Raw genomic sequence first — 13785 nt, forward strand, 5'->3', positions numbered from 1 at the left:
TCGAGTGAAAACCCAGAGATGACTGGAGATTTACTGAAGCATTGGCAAAAGCTGAAGACGCCAAGGGTGGGAAGCTGTGTCCTGTTTGTCTGGGAGCAGAGATAGAAGAGCTGGCTGGGGAGAGCTGGCATTGCCCCTCCTGCTATCGCCAAGAGGATGAAAAATGGGGGACAGTGGCTCTTACACATTTCTGGCCAATACTGCCCTCCTCCCGGAATGCCTCAGCAGTACCAGAAGTTTCCAGGTTGATTTCTGCATGGCTTTGACATAAAGAAAAGAGACAGCAATTTAATTACCACCAGAGACTGCTCGAGGCAGGACTGCTGCCAAAGCCAGCTTCCTAGGCTGCCCATACCTGTGTTGTCACATCCACTACCCAGATATGCTGTGTGACAGAAGGAAGCTGAGCTTCCAAAATACAGCAACAACTTATGCTTTCATTCCCCTGGCTAGCTGTCCCAACTTTTAAATCCTCTGTGGCAATATGATTTCCGCAGGGTCTTCTCACATTTTCAGGTTTCAGTCCGTATTATGGTTATAATTTTTTGACACAGGATCATGCAGAAAGTTTTCCTTCCACTAGGAAGCCAGCTGATGGAAAAGCCAAAGTACATCAGGTTACCAAAAGCTCCCCCACACTTCCAAAATAAAATGCATTCATGTTCATTACAAGACATGGCACTAATTACATCTATTTCAGAGGCTAGGGTTTGCCTTAAGTAAAGTGTAAACAGACATAATCCATTGTGCTTCAGATTACACTGGGTAATGAAACAGGGCAAATGTCATAGCACTTTAGTCTGCATAGAACAGAAATAAAGGCAGAGTAGCGCAGTTTGGTCCTTCCTGTGTCTCCACAGAACTGCCCTTTATTTCAGGATTTCCTGCTGAAAATCAAGGAGCCTTTTCATCAAACCCGCGACTTGCTGGGAGAATGAGGGAGCAGCACAGCTAGAAACATTGGAAAAAGTCACTACATTAAAGGCTAGTACCTATCACATGCTTCAAATACAAGTTAAACACATCATATTGCCTCAAATCAAGTGTGAGAAAAAAATGTCAGAACATTTAAATCAGGAATTGTCTAAAATAAAAGAGTAGAGGGTGTGTTTGTGCCTATAGCAACTGTAATGTGTTACCTGATTCACTGAACGTACTCTCTCAAGAAACATAGACCATTTTAAAATCACTTCCAGATTCTGATGGGAGGTTTAAAAGATTTCCAATCTTACTCCAACTCCCACTTGAGATACATGAAATACTCAGGACAAAAGAACAGATTGGCCAGATTTTTTTTAGAGAAAATCCATTTTTCTTATAATTGCCAGCACACTGTATCCCACCACCACAGCTTGGTAATAAAGGTGATATAATTCTTTTTAATAGGTAGATATGCAAAAATTTGAATATTCTCGATTATCAAGACCTACAATTTTATATATAGATTTTGTATTTTTTTTTTAAATGATATGTTTCTGGGGATCTATTTTAGTCCTGGACAAATGAAATGGCTGAAATCATTGACATTATGCCAACCAGAATTTTTTTCCATGTCAAAATTTGTTTTGGAAATTCTGCCCTGCTTCAACATTTCACAATATTTCCATTAACTTTGGAAATTTTAGAATATTCAAATTATACCAGCTGAGATATATACTGATAAGCACAAAGCTGCATTAGAAATATGGAGCTCATAGGGAAAGATTTTAACTGAAAAGGGGAAAACAGAGATGAGAGAGAGTCACATCCCACTAATGGTTTATTAAACATGTATCTGAGTATACATCATCAATGCTTAGCATTGAAATGTTGAAAGTTAGATGAGTCTTGACCAGAGAAGAGATGGTACAAACATGCTAGAAATGCTCATCATAATGAAAATACAGGAAAAATCCAAGCAATGAAAGTCCAGCAAATCTAAAATTAATTAAAGAAACTACCACTTTTCACAGTTCAAATCAATCCCAGGAATTTAAATTTTGAAGAACCTGGAGTGAAATGTTTGATTTTTTCTCTTAATATAATTTTTTTAAGGCTGGATAATTTTATGACTACTAATAACATTTGTAACTATGCAGCTAGGATAATAACAATGGTAATCAAATCTCATGCTTCAGGGCATAAATTGATTGCTTGAAGGGGCTATAGTGGTTTTTCTTTTTTTCCCACTACTGAGTACATGATTTCACAACTGACTAAGTGTATCACAAGGGGAACGCTGGCTACTGCAGCTAGACAATTGACCTAATATGTAGTAACAAATGAGAACCCAAAATACAGTGAGCTGCCTATTTGCTTTAAAAGACTAATATACTTAGGATCAAATTCAGTTTAATATTTGGTCCTTATTTTCCAGTTAGTTTCCTACAGTTCTTCTGAGAAAAAGCAGTGAGGTTTAGATAAATTTACAAACAAGCAAACAAACACACAAGCACAAAACAAAATCCCAAACAGCCCCACAAAACTTAGGAGCAAGAATCTCACAATGCATCTTAAATGCCCAAGTTAGGCAAGTGCTCCATAGCTAGGTTCAGATCCAAAGATCAGGATGAAAACAATTCATGGAATATCAAGGCACCATGCAGGCTGACCCATGCATTTCCTATGGCCAGCTTGTAAAAAGCTTGCTTTTGAAGACAGCTGTATGTTTCCATCAAAAGCAAGGTTGTGGTCTTTCCTTTGGAAAACAGGCGCAGCAAGAGATGAGAGTTCAGCCTGGAGATGAGGATTTAGGTTTAATTTTGAGCTGTACAAGAAAGCTCCAGACAGGTTTGCACTCTGCTCCAGGACAGACAGATTGAGCTCTGTATAGCATGTTTCATGAAGCAGAAAATAATTGAAGATTCACTGGACCCAAGCTGGAGCAAAACTGAGCCTAACCTTTGTTATAGCATTTATGGAAAGAAGGCTTAAGCTCCAGTGGTGCCACAACAGCCTATTCATGCTTTTTCCTTCAAGTATTCACTAGAGATCCTAGAACCTGTGCAGAAAGCTTCTTTCTGAATGAATATATAATATAGTATATAAGAATGACTTTGTAATTTGTCATATTCATGTCATGACTTCTTAAGAAAGACCTTTAACATACCAGATTTTAGGTGTGGGTTGATTTGGTTTGGGTTTTGGTTTTTTCATTTGTTTGGGGCTTTTTTTGTGCCTGGGATAGTAGTGACAATCTCAGATACAACACTTCAAAGCAGAACTCCATAGCACAGTTTTCAAGTACATACTTGTATTGAAAGTAGAGATCTGCCATATCAGTCTAATTGGCACTCCACCAAAGACACCTTCTCCTTTGGTCACATGCCCAGTTATCTAGTTGGCGTGTACCGGCTTCTGGGATGAAGCTACAAAACTGTAAGAAAAGCTGTGCCTGAGTGGCAGACCAACACATGCCCGGTTATCCACCATACAATGGAACAAGGTCATTTATAAAGAAAAGCAAGTCTCATACTCACAAAAAATACTATCTGAGAACGTATCTTTGGTCTCTGTGCAAAACTGGCATGTAGCCCAGAAAGAGCAAGCCACAATATATAGAGAAATGGAATCATGACTCACATCAGGACAATGGCATTGATCTCATTCAATTGTAGAAGCGATTAAAGAGGCCTAGGAATAAAGATTTTGTATTTCCTGAACAATAATTATTAGTCACTGGACAAAACATCAGCAACAAAGTCCCCAGTATGAGTTTATTCTTGCCTAATGTGGAGGTGGAATATGTAGAAAAAAAAACATTTGCCTGGATAACCCATGAACACAGACATAACTTTTTCAGTGACGGAGATGAGACCTATCAGTCACCAACTACTGAATAAAATGCTTTCTTTTTGCTTTCTGTTAAGGTCAGCTGGCATAATTTGCACTAAATATCTACTGCCAAAACTCTATATTGGTATACCACAACCTGATTATCCATACTCCCCTATAAAAGAGAAAATCAAGTGTTTTAAAGAAATGTTTTGTACCCATTTTTCCATGAAGAGTCAAACCTGTTTGGATTATAGTAATGACTAATATGTACAGAATTACTGTAGCTACCTTTGAAAGCAAGCAGTCACGGTTATGAATATAAACAGCTAATTCAGAATTATAAGGCTCCTCACTCCCGAGTTCTGCAGACACATGAACAAGATGATTACTGGGGGGTTCATTTGGTTTTCATATGAAAAGAAGAAATGACAAAAGAAGGGACAAACAGTGGTCTAAGCTAATGCTATCATTTGCATTCTTTCATTTTTTTCAGGCATATAGTGAATTGATTTTATTAAAATAACCTACATTAAAGTCCAAATCAAAACCAAAACACTAGATGGGTTGTTGCTGAACCATTTGGTGCTCCCTGTGTTCCTTTACCAATTTAATCTGACTGGTGAGCTGCAGGGTGTTCAATAGGTCACCTGCATCAGCAATTTCAGTCCAAACAATTTGCTTCTAAACACTACACGGTATAATACATTTTCCAATTACATTTCATACTGCTTTTAAACCAGACAAAGTTATATGAAGAAGAGAAGGTTTAGGAAACAATAGCATACAAATAACTGTATATTAGATTTTTTTTTCCTTACATTCAAGCTACCAGCAGTTATACAAATTTATTGATACAAGCAGTGAAGTAATAGCTTGATCAACAACAGAAGACTTCTTTTAAAAATATTGGCAATTCTCATGTAACAGAGTACATCAATGATTTATCCCTCTTCATTGTTCTGCAGACAAGACATTCAAGCAGAAAAAAAAAAAGTAGTACTGGGAATATCGGATACAATAATTGGGAAAACACTCCATAAAAGCAAGCATACGTCTGTCTTACCCTTCAACCTTATATATATTAAAAGAATAAACACATCCAAAATTTCCAAATCAAAGCTAACAATAAATGGAGGTCTGTGGTACAGAGTGACCTTAACCATTCTGTAGCTGGCTGTAAGCAAGAAGTACTGTTTTCCAGAACAGCCAGTGGATGCAATGTGATGGAGCAAGGAACAAGGAATGCAAGTGATAGTGTTAGGACCCCTCTGGAGAACCTGCACTCTGAGTGAGACTTAAGTCTGAGGGGGATTTAAGAACCACAGGTTGAACCATATCTATTTGGAAGGCCACAAAATCCATAGCTGTATAAGCAGGGGACATTAAGTAAGTATAAAAAGTCTCTATTGCTTCTGTATTTTGTGCTGGTATGTATTTTGGAATTCAAGTGTCTAGTTCTGCCTTCTGTAGCTCAGGATGGATAGCAATCTACTTGTTAGAATTCAGAAAGGAGTCAGGCAAACAACTACAGCATTGGAAAGTGAATCTTACCATCAGCAAAGAGAATTCATCAAGTAGCATGTTAAGAGGTGATTAGATCCCAGTCTGTGGTGCCAGAAGGAATAGGCATTTCGTAATGGAGGGCTCCTCTATCCAGCAGACAGAGTGTAACAACATCTAATGACTGGCAGATGAGAAAATTGTTTATTAATATTTTTTTTTCTATACAGCAAGTTTCATTAACCTCTCAGCAAGATTTTTGTATTTGTGGCAAATTAGTCACGGTGGGCCATTATAACACCAAGACTACATATTTTCTAAAAAATACTTTTTGGCTCAAGAAAAAAGATTGAAACTGGAACATATAATATGAGAAATCCATGTTAGTTGATCACAAAGGGTGTACTGCAGCCCTTGCTGATGCCCAGCAATGAGAAAAACACAGCTAAGCACCAGGTCCAGACCTCAACAGAAACCACTCAATCCAAGTCCTCCTGACAGCTAAAAGAAACTGGTTTTGAGACCTAACTGTGAAGCGGCTGCAGCTGTAGCAGACTACACAGGCTTATTCTCCTCTGGCACCCTTCTTTTCCAATCTGCATAGTCCAGCTCTGGAGTGGAGCAGAAGAAATCCTCTGTTACTACATCTTGCTTGAGGCCTTGAAAAAGTTTTTCAGAGAGGTAATATGCTCCCTCAGAAATCAAGAGCAAAGCCAGGTGTATGGCATCTTAAGCATGCATGTTAGTTTGGCTAGATGTTAAATCCAGCATGGAGGGGAAACAATACCAGAGAAAAACTGCTGTCATATTTACCTGTATCTGTATCATGTGGGTGTGCTCTGTTACATACTGATTTAATGATACAGAATTATCATGAAGTTCAAGCTGAGCTGACTTCCAGCTCCTTGAATATTGTATAGCAGTGACACTTTCCAGCAGCTGAAAATTTATCCTATATACTTTTCTAACTCTATCATCTTTTAACAGCTCCCAAATTTCAACTTTGTTGAAACTGCTTTCTCGGTCCTTTTGCCATCTGTTTTTTGCTGGGCTCACATGTGTTTCTCTGGCAGTGACTCCACAGAACATGCTAAAGCAGTGAAAAGCACAACGGAAAGGATATCTTAAAGTTTCTTGCCTCATTTAGGAGTTAAATGCGCTTATATCACAAGTGCATAATGATAAAATATTTATCAGAAACCAATACATCTACATGCGTGTATAAATTTCTCTGCAAAGCATTCACGGACTGCTGACAAAACCAAGCTCTTACAAGGTCTGTGAACACAGCCTAGCATATATTCCACACTTGAAGAGTCGCATGCATCTCTTATACAATCACTGAAGAAAGAAATCCCCATGCCAACATTGAAGCTCTGGACAGGAATGCAAGTCAGACATCATTTTGCCATGATGACAGTAATCACCAATGTACAAAAAGATCTTTTCTAAAAGGAATTGTTTCTAGAAAGCTATATTCAATCCTCTGTCCAAGTTGTGAATACCCAAACTGTTTATATTTCTCTTACCTTTGCTAGAATGAGTATCCTTCCATAGTGCCATCCATGATACACTGAAATATATTAAAAGAGGGAGCAGGAAGGGAGAAGAGGTTAACATTTTGTCTCAAATTATAAATAAATAAAAAAATCTTTCAAATTTTACTTCTTCCTACATGGCTACATCTCATTCCAATCCAGAAGATACAGTTATCTTCTGTATTCATTAGATAATTTATTCCTTCATTTGCAGAAGGGACTGTATTTTCTTTTTTTTGCAATAGTCAGTTGATATAATCTTACGTATTTGTTGAAAACTGATGATTTTGTGCACCACCCTTTCTGCCAAGAGATTGGATTAATTGAAAATAAAGGAAGGGATATTAAATAATGCAATTGTAGCAAACCATTAAAAAACTAACACAAACCATTAAAAAAGGAAATCCATATAAGATAACCTGTCTATCCAAAGTGGAAGTTAGCAGGGATGAAAAGACAAAAGAAGACTTCAAAATAAGCATGACTTCCTCTGATCTGAGTTTTTGCACTCATAGAAGTTTTAATTCCACATTAAGATGCATTTCTTCAGGCACAGCGGTCGAAACACAATGGGGCCCTTAGGTGGAAAATTAGAATATAAAGACTATCAACTGCCGATTAATCTTGTGAGGTCAATGGGAAACAGCCAGAATTGCCGTTTCCAGATGGGTGAAAAGAGGCTGTGGAATTTGATTTATCCTGTTGCCAATGCACTCTGGCAGATTTCCTAGCCCATGCCCTCAAAAAAGGAACTGAAAGACCAATGAGTCAGCAGGATTTGGAGTTTACCTGTCAGCTTCTTATAGTGCCTGGGCTGAAGATGTAAATTCACCTGCTAAGAGGATAGATGGGACACATTGCTGTGCCACCTTTATGTGGCAATAAAGAATGGCCTGCAGTGGGTATCATAATGTGTCCAAAGGTGATGTGTTAATTGCACATATCGCATACAGCCCAGGAGGTACATAGGAGAATGATTTGCTGTTTAATATTGACTGTTAATTTAAATATCAGTAGTGCTGGTTAAAAATCTCTAAACAGTTAAAAAGCTAGTCACACTTTACATCACATTGTATGTTCAAAGAGAAGACAGTATTGACTTACCAGAAACAGTTGAGTACTTTCAGTGTTAGACGTTGACATGTAAAATGGGCTAGCAAGTTGTGTTTGTCAAGAGCAGCTGAGAGATGTTAAAACAAATAAAGAAATAATCACATCTTCAAATAAAAAACTCTCTGAAATCTTCACAGCAATGGCTGAAGGTGTGAATGCTGTCACTGATTCGTACAGCTTTGTGCTTCACTAGGAAAAAAAAACAACAGTGAGAACTATTTGTATTACTGTGTGTTTTGACTCACATTTTCTCATCAAAAGGCGCTATTTGAACTTAAATTACTGAGCAAGCTGCAGCATATTTATGTCTGTGGATCTCCAGAGACAGTTCTGAATACTGCGAGGAGCCCTGTGCTGACAAAGCCTCTTTTAAACCGCAGCCAATCAGGCCACTCAAGCTGATTTTAAATACCTCTGTAATAAAATCAGGTATAACAGATAACCCCTGTGGGCACCTGTTATGGCCACTACCCTATTAATTCACTCACGTAGTAAAAAAAATGAATAGTCTTAAATATGAAACACTGTCTCTATAAAATGTGGTGCATATTAGCTCATTACAAATGATCTTAATAGAGTACGGGTAGCAGCCAATAGTATAGGTGAAATAACGTCTTCCTTACAGACTCGGTTTATGATGAGTATTTATACTTGATGATATACAGTTAATGTTTATCCTAAGCATTAGTTACCATTTGTGACAAGGGAAACTTTGCTTTTGTGTTTTCCAGGAAATACCACCAAGTGTCCACCAAGGAAGACAAGGTTAATAAATGGACAAGTGAGAAGCCACAGATTTCCACTAGCTCTGTAGGAAGACAAAAGTATTTCTTAGCTGGAAAGTCAATGCGATAAGAATGCAAACCACCAAAAGAGGAGAGAAAGCAAAATATGGCTTAAACTGTGATGAAGAGGATAAGGGAGGCTTATGGGTGTTAACGCTGATGAGGTTAGTAGGTTAGTGGCTTGGAGTGTGACCCAAAGAGTGGATAAGATGGATTGCTCTAATGGTGTTGTTTTTATCTGGTGTAGGAATGACAATGAATAATGGAGCTTTAATTGGCAGATGCCTTTTCACCTGTGCTGAGTAAGTGCTCTCATTTGTGCCTGCTGGAGTTACAGATCCTAAAAAGGGCAAAGACAAGCTGGAATAAATAAAAAAAGACAAGGTAAAAGACAAGCACATTTTGACTCAGTGTTATATTAGGCTGTGTGCACACTCCTGAGGTAACATTCATAAAGATAGAAATCAGGCAAAGAATGGCATAAACAATGACAATGTAATGGGGAATTTTGGCAATGGGGCTGTGTGCTTTATGGACTAATGCTGGTTTTGCAGGTTTTTTTTAATAACATGAAGTTGCTTTGTCCTTTCATAATGTAACATAATGGCTGTTTGGGGCTCTTTTCTCTGCTGGAGGGGAAGAGCTCCTTGGAAGTGAAAAAAATGAAGAGCTGAGTTTCTCATTTCAGTTCAGACAATGACAGAATTTAGGTTTCCTTCATGGAAGCTGGGGTGGGGGCTGGTTTTTCCCTTCAGAAGACATTTCAGTCTGGGGAAGACAGGAAGTCTGTGGGGTTGCACCCAAGCCTGGGGTAAGCTGAGGGGTTCAGGAGGTGTGATGGAAGTCCGGAGGCCACACCAACCAGCCTTGCATGCAGCTATGGACTGCTTCTCAGGCTTTTTTCTCTTCTGTTGTTATGGAAACAGCCTGCTGAAGGGCTGCTGAGGTTCTAATTCCTGGATGTGCAATGAGGGCAGGTAGGCAGGGGATCACTCTGCAGTTTTCAAGCTGAATAAAGATGCAGATAATATTTTACATATATATTAAATAAACACAGATAGTCAAAACCCTAACATGGAGGCATTTCTAGGATGGTGATGTTCATAAGAAAGCCTGTTGGTATGAATTTCTTTAACCACCTGTAGGCATGTACAGCATCACCGTGCAGAATGCCAAAAGTTTTCTTATGAACACCATGTTATGCATCCTTGCCTAAGGAAACACCTGATTATACCCAGATACAATTGTATGTAGTGCAGATTTCATTAAGAGAGTGCCTATGTTTCTCCAGTTAATTTCAAAGCTGTATTTTCAAACCTGAAGTTCCAGGAGCAAAGACCTGAAGATAAAAACCTGCCAGGATAACAGTGATGATTTGGAGAAAGAAAGCGGTCTGACACCTGAGATAATTCAGCAACTCTCGATGCTTGAAGGCTGGAGATAATCATTCCAAGAGTGCTATTTCATACATGATAACATGCATCGTCCAAGCCGCTGCTTCTAATTCCTTCCTTGGCAAACCAGACTGTTTTTTTGGACCTTCAGTTCTTTGTATAGTCATTCTGATGCTCTCATCCTATAAGCCAAGACAGTTTTCTTTGAGAGACTCAATTACTTTCTCCAAGAATGAACTTGCAAGAGGCAGCTGCTAGATGTAGGCACTCATATGAACATGCCAGGGAAATGTGTCTGATAGCAAAAAGGTCAAAAGAGATGACTAGTCCCTCCATGGGCTTTCTACCCCACCTTCTCTGCAGGCCATCAATGGAAGAACGCTCCTTTCTCTTTCTCCCCCAAGCAGGCTAGATTCACTCACTGCTCCCTCTCTATTTATTCAGCTGCGCAGTCTGCCTAAGACTATGCAAAGTCTGTAAATTAGGCAGCAATATTTAAGCATGGAACAAAACCATCACAAGCCAATTCACAGAGTCTCCACAGGAAGAAAGAGGAAAGAAAAATTCTCCAACACTGTTTCACTAATGAACCTCACACCTTTGTAGTAAAAGCGAGATTGTCTGCAGTTCTCTTTTTCTTCCAAGTATATTTTCAGCTCTTTGCTGAAGCTGCTAATCAATGCACCACATAATGCCAGCTCTGAATGTCATTCTGTATGCGAATATTTGCCCATTCAGTACTGCCAGTAGAAGAATTGAACTCACACAGGGTGCTGTCATAGGTAAAACCTCAGTCTTTCCAAGTTAGACCATGAGGTATCTCTGAACCTGGGGACAAAGGAATATGTCCAGGAAAGAAACAGTTGCATTGTAGGAAACTTCTTCCCTTACACTTCCTATCCTGAGGTGCACTGGGATGGAGTCAGATCTTCTGGTGCCCTCTCCTGGTGCCATAGCACCACGATCTCCCCCACAGCAGTGGAACAACCAGAGCGGTCTACTAGTGGTAGACTGACCACAAACCGGTATTTATTTACTGTTGCCTGTGATAATCTCCGAATTCAAATCAGCAAGCTTCATGCCCTGGGAAAGAGGGGGCTTGACCAAACCTGGAAGATGTGTGACCATGCCAAGGCTGTCCAGTCAAATGAACGGTACTGCAGTGACACACAGGCGTATAAATTGCTTTTGGAAGTACCACAGCCATGTGTTCGGGTCCATGAAATGATCCCAGGATTGTATCGAACACTGCTCTTTCGATCTGAAGCTGGTTTCAAGGCTAGCTTTGTGCTGCAGTGAGCTGTCTTGTGTAGATAAAACCAAACCCCCTTCTTACTCTAGTGGAAGGGACAGCTTGTGTAAGGAGTCTTACAAACAGGAGACACAGGCTTGCAGTCTGGATTACTGTCATTTGAGGGGCTCCCTAAATAAACCAACCCACACGTGTTATACCTTTAGTGTAGATATCAGTGACAGAAAACTCTTGTGGGCACAAAACAAGACATAAAGATGTCCTTTCCTTCACAAAGATTAGATGCTGCCAGCTTCTTCTGTCCTTACCTACAAGATACACAAGCTCTTTCCCCCAGCAGTGATCTCATTCCTGAGAAGATACAAAGATTTGGTGTAATGAGCAAAGATCATTACTATGACTACCAAATGCACAAGAAAAACATTATGGTACAAGCAACAGAAAAAACCCTGTGATGAATAGACAGTTTTTTATTGGCTAATAGCATATGAGATCTCAAATTTCAGTACAGAAAAGGTAAAATCTGGTATTCTACAGTCCGACCCTACCTTATTTCCTCTGTCTGAAAAGGAAATCATGTAGTATTTTTCCATCAGTATTTGCTCATGAAAGTTACATTGCCTTCAGTTAGCCTGAACTAAACTGAAGAACCAGTTCTCTTGAAAGTGCACTTCTCAGAGCAGGCAGCATCTTGGAGAAAAGACCATCATGCAGGATCAAGATTGCACTAATTGGAGAAATCGGTGTTTCAGCTGCTGCAGTTTTGGAGTAATGGAATGAATTAAAACAGATGAAGCTGACAAACAGGTATTGAGAAAAAGTGCCAAAGACTGGGAAAGCAAAGCTGTGCACAAGATGAGGCAGTATTTTATCAATGTGCGATGTTTCCTAATTCCATAGCTCTTCATTTCACTGATTATGCAAAGTGACCTGAGTCTTTCTGACAGCATGTCTAAGGACATAGAAGAAATATCTCACCACCAACCTGCAGCAGATGCCAGGGACACTCAACCACTCAGCAGGTCAGCAAGACACTTAGAAGAGACCAGTCTTATGTGCCTCCTGAAGTCTTCCTCACACAAACTCACCCCTCAGCTGCCATGAGGAAGTATCTTCAACTTGAACATGTACCATGTATTTACTATTTTTTTCTACTTCAGGGCAGTACATTGCTATCCAACACATAGAGCCTCATATGCATCGATCAATAGATGAAAAGGCAGTCTCGAGTTTACAGCTGCACCAACAAAAGCTATTTGAATGCAGAAAAGAAAGAAATTGGCAAAGGAGAAAGACAAGACAATGCAGGGCATTATTCCCTTCCACAGGGCTCTACGAGGCCATGAGTACTAGGTAGTGTCTTCTAACAAATATATACTTTTGCCTTGATTAATCAGACTTAAACTAAAATGGATACACAGACTAGTGTTGCATGTAAACCCCTTTTTCTATTGAGAGTAAATTCAGTGAGACCATTTTCCAGAAAATACTGATAAAATAAAATGTTCTCAGGGAACCATATACCATCCCTTCAGCTGCTCATTATATAACTTGCTCTAGCAGTTCATGATACTGAATTTTGTATCCCTGGTGCTGATGAACAAAACATTTTGTCAAAAAAAAAAAAAAGCAAAAAAAAGCCCTGTTTTAAAAAATGTCTTGACACTGATTTTATCACTGTGCAGCATTTGGGAGACTTAGTGAGGTAAAGGCGGAACTAGATCCAAGTAGGTCAAAAGGTGTTGCGTGAAAATAGAGGGTAAATCAGTAATTGGGTAGGGGAGAGGTGCTGTTCTTGGGCATTCTTGCTTATAATCTTTCATTTACATAGTGGAATAATCTTCAAAATAAGGATTATTATAATGTATGAATACCTAATTGAAAGAAGGTGCTGCAGTTAACTCAGGAACCGCTTAATTTCAATCCCTTTTGTCATCCCTAAATGTGAATCCAAATTTAAACATGGAAGACAAATACATGGTGTATTCAGAAACAAACAAAGGTATTGTCTGACATAAGGAGCTTATGTAAATGGGGGATGGCAGAGCTCCTTTCACAGGAAACCTGTCAAATACCTCAATAAATCGTGAAGAAGAAAAGATAAATCTTTCTTTTAAGGAGATTTGCAATGGGATTTTACCTGTCCAGGACTGAGGAGGGGCAGCACTGTTCAGGAAAAAGAAGGAGCTTTGCTAGCGTCTTCCTAAGCAGTAAATTGTAAACAAATATCAATTCTGTGTGTGCATGTGCTTGTGTGAGAAGGTTTCCATTATGTATCCATTGACAATTTGCTGGTTTTAAAACAGTGGTGATATCATGGAGGGATGGATGCGCCTGCAGCAGTGTTTTATATCCTTTCAGTCTCCCTTTACATACCAGAAGATTTATTTTTGCTTTTAAAGTCACAGAGCCTATTAAACAAATATAAAGGTGCCTGTACTACAGTA

Source organism: Pezoporus flaviventris, unplaced genomic scaffold (genome assembly GCF_033815535.1).
Source record: "Pezoporus flaviventris isolate CSIRO_AGI_PZ_B2104156 unplaced genomic scaffold, CSIRO_AGI_Pfla_v1 ptg000021l, whole genome shotgun sequence".
In the NCBI taxonomy this organism is placed as follows: domain Eukaryota; kingdom Metazoa; phylum Chordata; class Aves; order Psittaciformes; family Psittacidae; genus Pezoporus; species Pezoporus flaviventris.